The sequence below is a fragment of the Salvelinus sp. IW2-2015 genome, unplaced genomic scaffold (genome assembly GCF_002910315.2).
Source record: "Salvelinus sp. IW2-2015 unplaced genomic scaffold, ASM291031v2 Un_scaffold2106, whole genome shotgun sequence".
Taxonomy (NCBI): domain Eukaryota; kingdom Metazoa; phylum Chordata; class Actinopteri; order Salmoniformes; family Salmonidae; genus Salvelinus; species Salvelinus sp. IW2-2015.
The window spans coordinates 47,703-59,772 of record NW_019943444.1 but is presented as its reverse complement, the minus strand read 5'-3'; the positions used below and the strand labels follow the sequence as shown (position 1 = coordinate 59,772).

The 12,070-nt window shown below is 40.7% G+C and overlaps 1 pseudogene; it reads right to left on the bottom strand.

The window, feature by feature from the left end:
* LOC112072959 (ATP-dependent DNA helicase Q4-like) overlaps positions 1-12,070 on the bottom strand; it is a 44,449-nt pseudogene that overhangs the window by 22,849 nt on the left and 9,530 nt on the right.

Below are 12,070 nucleotides of genomic sequence, written 5' to 3'. Positions count from 1 at the left end.
TACCACCTCGTGAACTTTGTAGAAATGTGACTGATTAGAATCCTCCCCATACACTCAGTAACTTTGGAGAAATGTGACTGATTCGAATCCTCCTCATACACTCAGTAACTTTGTAGAAATGTGACTGATTAGAATCCTCCTCATACACTCAGTAACTTTGTAGAAATGTGACTGATTAGAATCCTCCTCATACACTCAGTAACTTTGTAGAAAGTGACTGATTAGAATCCTCCTCATACACTCAGTAACTTTGTAGAAATGTGACTGATTAGAATCCTCCTCATACACTCAGTAACTTTGTAGAAATGTGACTGATTTAGAATCTCCTCATACACTCAGTAACTTGTAGAAATGTGACTGATTAGAATCCTCCTCATACACTCAGAACTTTGTTGATCCAGTTGATCCAGTTTATTGATAAGGGAGGTTCTAACAGTGTATCTGTCAGCTGTGAGTATTTCACACAAGTCTAACTCCCTTCAGTAGCCCAGAACATCTGTTTCACTAGTAGAAACAACAAATAAATAGAAACAATATAAAAACAACACACACTTGGGTTACAATGGTCTGGTCCTGTGCCTGTGATGTTAAAAGCAGTATTTTATGTGTAATCCCTCGGGCCCTGGCACAGTGTCTACCCAGCACAACAGAGTGGAAACCACCCGTCTTCCACTCTCTGTAATACATCTCCACTCTCCACATGTCTGAACGCAGGCCCCAGACATCCCAACTGGAGATAAAACCACAACTCCAAACTCAAGCGGCTATTTAGTTTAGCTGGATACAGTCTTACTGTAAGGATCGGAGCCCGCAAGATGTGTCTAGCATGGACTTAAGGGGGAAAAATGTCACTGGTAAGACCAATCACGGAGGGTCCCCACGGAACGCTCAACACTCATTTTCATAGCACGCTATGTGTTCCAAATGGCACCCTGTTCCCTATATAGTGCACTACTTTTGACCAGGGCCCATAGGAAACCCATAGAGTTCTGGTCAAAAGTAGTGCACTATGTAGGAAACTTCTATCGTCGCTCTCCACCATCTTTTTACAATGTCACTCACTCAGTGTAGTAGCACATGGCTAGGCGCGCCCACACAACAATGTAGTCGAACAATGGTCACAAGAGCACAGATTACGTCGCCGAGTAAATTGTGCACCAGTATACCTGATGTACCTCCCTCTAACCAAATTATAATAAAAACTCAATGACGAAGCGGCAACCTACCGGTGTGAAAACAGTAAGCATACAAAGAATAGGTGCACTATACAGGGAATAGGGGTACATATACAGGGAAGCAAGATAGAATTGATGCGAGCATAACTAGCAATGCGCTCGCGACGATACTAGAGGACAAGAGACAATGAATGTACATGATTTAACGAAACTAAGCACTGCTTGGCCAACATACGTCTCAAAAGAGAGCTTCATGCTATAGGTCGCCCTTGCACATATACAACGGTGCAACTCCGAGTTTATTCCTCACAGCTCAGTTCCTAATACAGGTGCCTAACATATACTAGACGAGACTGGACATTATATAGAGGCAGCTCAGAATCATCCCGACTTCTACTATCAAAAAGGCATCTACAGTGCTAACATAACTAAGCTGACGAACATACGCAGAAGTCCTTGACCCCCCTTAAGATCAGTAGGTGGGAAGTTAATTAGGTACAAGTGACGAGCTCTTACGCTGTATCAAGGGTCCAATATATGGTGGTGATTGACTAATAAGCGGTACCACAATAAGGGGACCTAGTTCTACTTACTAAAGAGTACTTTAATATAGATAACACTCCTCAGGATCTACGCTGTATATACAACTTTATTCGTTACTTCTAATAAAGTAAAGTAGAGCTATAACCAGCCTAAGAATAGAGGCTCCCTTTATTAGTTACACATGTACCTCATAAATGGATGTATAAAATGCCTCGGTGTTAGTTTTTTTTGTGATACTAGAAGGAGACCAAAAAAATGAACATAACAAAAAACGCCATCTGTTTAACATTAAGTGTATATAAATCTTCAGACGTCTTAACTATACTGACGAGGATAAGTATTCATCAAAACATTCCTTTATATCATATTTGCTATTAATTATTTTATTTCACATTATATGCTATTTCTACACTACAACAATGATAAAAAATAAAAATATTTTAAAAATAATAAAAGAGGGTTAAAAGAAATTAAAATTATAAAAATAAATAAGAGAAAAAAAAAAGAAAAAAGAGGTCTTAAAATATATTAAATAAAAATAAAAGAAATAAATAAAAATATAGACTAAAAAGAGAAGAGGGAGAAAGGAAAGAATGATGAATTTAAATAGCTGGATTAAAGTTAGGTTAGGACTGGCGTATTTAACAAACTCGCCGCCACTCTTGTACTATCAAAGCGGACAATAACGGCCGGTGAGTTTTCTTGTCGATTTGAATTACATGCCTTTGTTGTTTTTGTTGTTTTTTTTTTTTTTTATATACGTTACTAAGTTAACTAATGATTTGACATCACTGTATTAAAGAGCTTATAACTTTCTCTTAGGATAAAGTTACACCCCTTGTATTGCTCTTTTTAGTATTATACACCTCCTGATGTATATTAAAAGAAAATGAGTTCCTAAGGTACCTTATAAAAGGAGATAGATTACCTGTTTAAGTAGTGTATGGTTTATTTGTAACACATTTTGTATTCCTCTTTTATATGTAACATAGTATATTACTGATAGTAAATGGAATTAATAAGACCAACCCTTATTCTTCTTTTTGCTAGTATAGAGCTACACGCTCATCTTAAATGTTACTAATACATGTATTAGTTAGCCGTTGCTGTTTATTAATAGACAGCTTCAGTATTTTCCTCTTTTTTGTATTAGCTATATTATACGCGCATTCTCTTTTTGTTTGTTGTATGTGTACAGTACACACCTATAAAATTTACTCCTGATAAAAGTGAGAAGAGAAATATAAACTAAAAGTGACTTTACTAATAAAGAGAATAAAGTTTTATTTCTATTTCATTGTTTTTGTTTTATAGTACACATCACTCTTATTTCATACACGTATGTTCTGAATTAGGTATGAGATGATGCACATAAAGAGGTAAACACTACATATAGTGCTCTGTATTATGTTGTACAGATATTTAAATGTACACCCTATTCTCTTTATACTGAGAAGTACACCCTGATAGCACCTGGTATTAGGTACAACCCTATTCTCTTTATGATAGATAAAATATTATGGGGGTATTACTTAATATTATGATATAAGAAGCAAGAAACTCACTTATAGAGAGCTTATCCACCCCCTTAACTAATAATAGAGAGAATAGGATTTTATGTATACTATAAAAGAGTACTATTATAAAGAGAATAGGGTGTTCGGTTATTTATGTTTGCATGTTTTATCTTCTGCTCTTCTCTTTTTTTTGTAGTATTGAGTACTTGTTTTTTTTCTTTCTTTTATTTATTATTGAACTTTCGCTGTTATTATCCTTTTTATATTTACACTTAATATTCTACGGGCGTGCGTGTGATGTGATGTGTGCAGTCCTATTCTTCTTATTTACAGTTATAGTACCACTTTATTCTCGGTTATAATATAGTGACCACTTTCTCTTGTATGGACAAGTTATAGTATCGATCCCTTATTACCTGTTGTTTATAGTACACTTTGTATTCTGCTCACACTATAAGTAATGAAGTACACTACGGGCCTATTCTCTTCTACTTATAATTAGTCACTCCTTATTCTCTTATAGTACAACCTCGTTGTTTTTCTGTACTTAAAGAATTAGGGTATACATTAAACGGAATAAAAGTGTTACACTATACAGGTAAATAGTACTGAGGGGTGTTGTACTATTAAAGAGAATAGGATTACTCATCTGACTATATAAGTTACACGCGGGACATACAATAAGTATATTTCTTCTTTTTGTACTTGATACATCGGTTAATATAGAGGTTGACTCTTTTGTACTTATAAAGAGGAATAGATAAAGTACACCTCCAGTGGTGTGTACTTTTTATACTCTTAATAATAGTACATCTTATGAAAAAATTAATAGTATTATAGTACACTCCTTATTACTATTTTATGCTACACCTTCTTTATCCCTTTTTGTAACATAGTTTGCATTCATAGAGTAAATGCATTCTCCCACCACCACAGATTACCCAAAATACTATCTGTGTGTATATGTTTACACCTGGTAAATTTACTGTCTTGGTATAGATACACTTTCTGTCTTTTGTTACAGTAATAAATACCACGCGAAGAATAGGTGGTCTGTGTCACTTGTGTATAAATGAGGAAATAAAGCTTCGTTCATCTGAGTGTTGTATCTATAACACTATGGATTTTTTGTATTACGGACCCGCCCAGAACCCAAACAAAATTAGCTCCACAATCTTGGGAGATTTTATATCCTCACATATTACAGGCTCACTTTAGAAATTTTCGTCTAGTAACTGTACCTATTAAAGGCTAATAATAGGGGTCGATTTCCCTTTATAGGTTTAGTAACCACGTTAAATATTGACATAGAATTGGATGAATTAGGGTAGGTGTACCAGTTTTTAATGAAGAGAAAAGCCTTGGTTAGTTAGCGAGAATATGTACGTTTAATGGACATGTGTGATTCCCTCAACCAACTGACTGTTTAGTTATACGAAGACTGTATATGTTGTATTGTAAGGTAGCCAGCATACCTCCGGACGTTTTGTGCTATTTAGATAAGGACTTGACCCCTAACCTCCTATCCATGATGAAGGAGGACAACCCTGCCTTTGGTTTACGGCTTTTCTATCTGCATAGTACCCACCCCCGCATCTCCGCCACACACTATTATCACCAACCAAGCTCCCACAAAATGGAAAAAACTTCAGAGGAAATGCCAATACAACAAAAAACATTTCGCAGTACAAGCTCTGTTCACTCCGCGAGTGTGTACTTTAAAAACCCCTATGAGTGGCTAGTTATATTACAAGTGAGTTTGCTCATAAAGGTCCTATCAGAGTAAAGTGCTTGGACATGGTTCCCCCTGGCCATGATAATCTTATACCTTCATCATGATCCTAAAGGCTAAACTTGATACACTTTATTCGTCATAGCACATATTCCAGCAATTCGTAAGCCACACGCTTATCCGATTCTCATCTGAAACAGTTACGGCTCTTCTGACACTGGGCTCTTTTTTTCTATACTCCACTTATTTGTCTACTTTCTCTTTTGTGGTTTGTTTGTGTATTCTGGAGCCTTTTATAAAAAGTTAAAAACAGAAGAGAGAAAAAAGAAAAACCAAACAATATAATTAAATACATTCTCAGAGGCTGAGTTCACACACACAAAAAAAAGTGTAACCTGTTCGTTTAATGAGCATTCTGGTAGATGGTGTTGCCTAGGGAGCCGATCTCAGCGATAATTTTTTTCTTCTTCTATACACATCTGTAGGAGAGAGGGAATGGATGGTAGTGGAGAGAGAACAAATATAGGAAGATACATTGTTGGTGCCAACTTCGCTAGTTCATCTGTGATGTTTTGCCCTTTGGTGTGTTATGATTGTGTGTGTGTGCGTGTTGTGTGTGTGTTGGTTGTGTATATGCACCCCATCGTGACAGCTGCTGCTCTCCACAATCAGATTCAGAGCTGTCCAAAAATCATTGATGTTCAATCACTGACAAACCCAGCTACAGTACATTTTACACCATTAGCTAACCTCTTATCCAGACGACTTACAGGAGCAATTTAGGTAAGTGCTTCGGGACACCTAGTTGGCTTGGGCGGTTACAAACTCAGTGACCTTTCATACGGCCCAATGCTTCTTAAATCCAGCCTACGGCTACTTGCCGCCCCATGTACAGCAATAGCGATCCTTTCCTGTCAGTGAGCGCTTTACTCTTCACAGTCAGATACACCCACCCCCCTAGATGAGAAGAACATACATTATGCGCAAGGACATAGCAGACGCATTTGACATAGCTTATCAATCTGAAATACCTAGACTTCCGTGCTAAATCTGTATAAGTAACACTATCCACCTTCCTTGCCGATAGCTATGGATTCACGCGGGAAAGTATTAAAGAGAATAAAGTGTACTATAAAGAGAGATAGGATGCACTATAAAGGGAATAAGTGTACTATAAAGGGATATAGGGTGTACTATAAAGAGTACTATAAAGAGATAGGGTGTACTATAAGATACTATAAGAGAATAGGTGTACTATTACAGGTAATAGGTGTACATAAAGGGAATAGGGTGTACTATAAAGAGAATAGGGGTACTATAAAGGGAATAAAGTGTACTATACAGGTAATAGGTGTACTATAAAGAGAAAAGTGTACTATAAAGAGAATAAAGTGTACTATAAAGAGAATAGGTGCACTATAAAGGGAATAAAGTGTACTATAAAGATAATAGGGTGTACTATAAAGAGTACTATAAAGAGAAAATAGGTGTACTATAAAGAGTACTATAAAGAGAATAGGGTGTACTATACAGGATAGGTGTACTATAAAGAAGAACTAGGTGTACTATAAAGAGAATAGGGTATACTATAAAGGGAATAAAGTGTACTATAAGGTAATAGGGTGTACTTAAAGAGAATAGGGATACTATAAAGGAATAAAGTGTACTATACAGGTAATAGGGTGTACTATAAAGAGAAAGGTGTACTATAAAGAGAATAAAGTGTACTATACAGGTAGTATAGGGTGTTACTATAAAGAGAATAGGGTGTACTATAAAGAGAATAAAGTGTACTATACAGGTAATAGGGTGTGACTATAAAGGAATAAGGTTACTATACAGTATAGGGTGTACTATAAAGAGAATAAAGTGTACTATACAGGTAATAGGGTGTACTATAGAGAGAATAGGGTGTCATTTGGGACGTATCCATCAACATAGGGACCTCACGTACAGAGCTGTAATGACCTAATTCCACCACTGGTCTAGGGGTCAGCTTTGGTGTCGAGTTTGTTATGACTGAGGTTTGTATTGGAGTCGGGAGAAACTGAGCCTAAATCAGTTGTTGTTATGGGCAGGGAACTGGGAGGAAGTAACCGGAGTGAGAGAATTGCAGGGGGGCAAGCATGAGCTCTTTGACCTTTTGGCATGCAGGTTAGTTTAGTAGCATGACATCATTGCTTTGCCAGACAGTGGAGGAGCTGTTATGCTCATCTAGTTTTAAACCGTAGGTCTGCCTGTTCCGTCTTGGTTTAGAGGGGCCTCTGTTTCTGCCTGCACAATCACTCCGACGTTTGCTGGACATCGTCTGTGTGTGGGGCTGCATTTCACTCTATGTGCTTAAAAAAATGGCACCCTATTCCCTACATAGTGCACTACTTTTGACCAGAACTCTATGGGTTTCCCTATGGGCCCTGGTCAAAAGTAGTGCACTATATAGGGAACAGGGTGCCATTTGGAACACATAGCGTGCTATGAAAATGAGTGTTGAGCGTTCCGTGGGGACCCTCCGTGATTGGTCTTACCAGTGACATTTTTCCCCCTTAAGTCCATGCTAGACACATCTTGCGGGCTCCGATCCCTTACAGTACAGACTGTATCCAGCTAAACTAAATAGCCGCTTGAGTTTGGAGTTGTGGTTTTATCTCCAGTTGGGATGTCTGGGGCCTGCGTTCAGACATGTGGAGAGTGGAGATGTATTACAGAGAGTGGAAAGACGGGTGGTTTCCACTCTGTTGTGCTGGGTAGACACTGTGCCAGGGCCCGAGGGATTCACCATAAAATACTGCTTTTAACATCACAGGCACAGGACCAGACCATTGTAACCCAAAGTGTGTGTTGTTTTTATATTGTTTCTATTTATTTGTTGTTTCTACTAGTGAAACAGATGTTCTGGGCTACTGAAGGGAGTTAGACTTGTGTGAAATACTCACAGCTGACAGATACACTGTTAGAACCTCCCTTATCAATAAACTGGATCAACTGGATCAACAAAGTTACTGAGTGTATGAGGAGGATTCTAATCAGTCACATTTCTACAAAGTTACTGAGTGTATGAGGAGATTCTAATCAGTCACATTTCTACAAAGTTACTGAGTGTATGAGGAGGATTCTAATCAGTCACATTTCTACAAAGTTACTGAGTGTATGAGGAGGATTCTAATCAGTCACATTTCTACAAAGTTACTGAGTGTATGAGGAGGTTCGAATCAGTCACATTTCTACAAAGTTACTGAGTGTATGGGAGGATTCTAATCAGTCACATTTCTACAAAGTTACTGAGTGTATGATTCGGTGAGGCGAGTTCATTAGGAAGTGCATTGACGATGTCGTACCCACAGCAACGATTAAAACATTCCCAAACCAGAAACCGTGGATGGACGGCAGCATTCGCGTGAAACTGAAAGCACGAACCACTGCTTTTAACCAGGGCAAGTGACCGGAAGCATGACCGAATACAAACAGTGTAGCTATTCTCTCCGCAGGCAATCAAACAGGCTAAGTCCCAGTACAGAGACAAAATCGAGTCGCAATTCAACAGCTCAGACACAAGAGGTATGTGGCAGGGTTATACAGTCAATCACGGTTACAAAAAGAAAACCAGCCCCGTCGCGGACCAGGATGTCTTGCTCCCAGACAGGCTAAACAACTTTTTTGCCCGCTTTGAGGACAATACAGTGCCACTGACACGGCCCCCTACCAAAACCTGCGGGCTTCTCTTCACTGCAGCCGAGGTGAGTAAAACATTTAAACGTGCCTCGCAAGGCTGCAGGCCCAGACGGCATTCCCAGCCGCGTCCTCAGAGCATGCGCAGACCAGCTGGCTGGTGTGTTTACGGACATATTCAATCAATCCTTATCCCAGTCTGCTGTTCCCACATGCTTCAAGAGGGCCACCATTGTTCCTGTTCCCAAGAAAGCTAAGGTAACTGAGCTAAACGACTACCGCCCCGTAGCCATCACTTCCGTCATCATGAAGTGCTTTGAGAGACTAGTCAAGGACCATATCACCTCCACCCTACCGGCACCCCTAGACCCACTCCAATTTGCTTACCGACCCAATAGGTCCACAGACGACGCAATCGCAACCACACTGCCACTGCCCTAACCCATCTGGACAAGAGGAATACCCATGTGAGAATGCTGTTCATCGATTACAGCTCAGCATTTAAACCCATAGTACCCTCCAAACTCGTCATCAAGCTCGAGACCTGGGTCTCGACCCCGCCCTGTGCAACTGGGTCCTGGACTTCCTGACGGGCCGCCCCCAGGTGGTGAGGGTAGGTAACAACATCTCCACCCCGCTGATCCTCAACACTGGGGCCCCAAAGGGTGCGTTCTGAGCCCTCTCCTGTTACCTCCGTTCACCCACGACTGCGTGGCCATGCACGCCTCCAACTCAATCATCAAGTTTGCGGATGACACTACAGTGGTAGGCTTGATTACCAACAACGACGAGACGGCCTACAGGGAGGAGGTGAGGGCCCTCGGAGTGTGGTGTCAGGAAAATAACCTCACACTCAACGTCAACAAAACAAAGGAGATGATTGTGGACTTCAGGAAACAGCAGAGGGGAGCACCTATCCACATCGACGGGTCAGTAGTGGAGAAGGTGGAAAGTTTTAAGTTCCTCGGTGTACACATCACGGACAAATTGAATTGGTCCACACACAGACAGCGTTGTGAAGAAGGCGCAGCACGCCTCTTCAACCTCAGGAGGCTGAAGAAATTCGGCTTGTCACCAAAAGCACTCACAAACTTCTACAGATGCACAATCGAGAGCATCCTGTCGGGTGTATCACCGCCTGGTAGGGCAACTGCTCCGCCCAACCGTAAGGCTCTCCAGAGGGTAGTGAGGTCTGCAGAACGCACCACCGGGGGCAAACTACCTGCCTCCGGACACCTACACCACCCGATGTCACAGGAAGGCCATAAAGATCATCAAGGACAACAACCACCCAAGCCACTGCCTGTTCACCCCGCTATCATCCAGAAGGCGAGGTCAGTACAGGTGCTCAAAGCAGGGACGAGGAGACTGAAAACAGTTTCTATCTCAAGGCCATCAGACTGCTAAACAGCCACCACTAACATTTAGCGGCCGCTGCCAACATACTGACTCAACTCCAGCCACTTTAAAAATGGGAATTGATGGAAATTATGTAAAAATGTACCACTAGCCACTTTAAACAATGCACTTAATATATGTTTACATACCCTACATTACCCTCGTCATACTGTACTCTATATCATCTACTGCATCTTGCCATCTTATGTAATACATGTACCACTAGCCACTTTAAACTATGCCACTTTATATAATGTTTACATACCCTACAGTACTCATCTCATATGTATATACCGTACTCTATACCATCTACTGCATCTTGCCATGCCGTTCTGTACCACCACTCATTCATATATCTTTATGTACATATTCTTTATCCCTTTACACTTGTGTGTGTGTATAAGGTAGTAGTTGTGGAATTGTTAGGTTAGATTACTTGTTGGTTATTACTGCATTGTCGGAACTAGAAGCACAAGCATTTCGCTACACTTGCATTAACATCTGCTAACCATGTGTATGTGACTAATAAAATTTGATTTGATTTGATTTATGAGGAGGATTCTAATCAGTCACATTTCTACAAAGTTAGTGTCTATTTAGCTTATTGTAATGCTTCAAAGTATGCGTGTCCCAAATAGCACCCTATCCCCTTCACAGAGCCCTACTTTTGAGCAGGGCTAATAGGAATAAGGTCAAAAGTAGTGCACAATATAGTGAATAGGGTGCCATTTGGTATGTACATTGGGAATATTTTGATTGAGATTGAAAGAGAATCTGCCTCAACATTTTCACTAAAGTAAATCTCATCACCAGACAGGGTGACAATGACATACCCAGAGGCTGGGAACGCAGAGTTCCTGTTGCCCGYGCAACCTCCTCCAAGGTTGGCAGCTCAGAGGGCCCCTCCTCAACCGCAGACGCCTCATCAGCAGCAGCACTGTCTACTGGAGCTGCAACTGGAAACAGGAGGGGCACACAAAAGGTTAAATAGGGGTTATATAACAGTCAATATATAACATTCACAGGGTACAGGGATGTATTCAATAGGGAGAAACTTACAAAATGTTGCAGACAGAAATGTAATGTAGAGAGCTGAAATTACTATTGTATAGGACAGAGAATCAGATCTGTTGAACAAAATACATTTCTATCMGAATGTTCTGTAATGTTGCACCTGACCAACAGACCTCAGGTGCATCAAAGAAAACCGGGTCGCACAGTATTTTATATATCAACTTAGTAAAGATATGCATGACGTGGTAAATGAGACTAGTTTCTGAGGAACCAATCATCTAAACAAGCTAATTTTGTTACCACGGCTTATAGTGAGTTGTTACAGCATTCTTCAGTCGTCACACGACCGTGTGATGTATGTCCTGTGACCTCTCACCTCTGCCRTTGCAGTTCATAGCCCAGTGTCCTGACCTCTCACCTCTGCCCTTGCAGTTCATAGCCCAGTGTCCTGTGACCTCTCACCTCTGCCCGTGCAGTTCATAGCCCAGTGTCCTGTGACCTCTCACCTCTGCTTGCAGTTCATACGCCAGTGTCTGTGACTCTCACCTCTGCCCTGCAGTTCATAGCCCAGTGTCCTGTGACCTCTCACCTCTGCCCTTGCAGTTCATAGCCCAGTGTCCTGTGACCTCTCACCTCTGCCCTTGCAGTTCATAGCCCAGTGTCCTGTGCCTCCACACTCTGAAGAGCCTGTCACCTGGACTTTTGAACCCTCCGAAGCTGCTCTCTAACCCTCCTCTGCATCTTCTGCTGAAGCCCCTCTAAACCTTGAGTCTGGCCCTCCAAACCTCTCCCCTTTAGCTGGAACTTATCCATGGTCAACTGAAACAGAGAGAAAACAGGACAAATGCTGCTATATTGATTTCATATATACAATCAATCAATCAATTTTATTTTATAGCCCTTTCGTACATCAGCTAATATCTCGAGTGCTGTACAGACACCAGCCTAAAAACCCCAAACAGCTAGTTAATGCAGTGTAGAGCACGGTGGCTAGGAAAAACTCCCTAGAAAGGCCAAAACTAGGA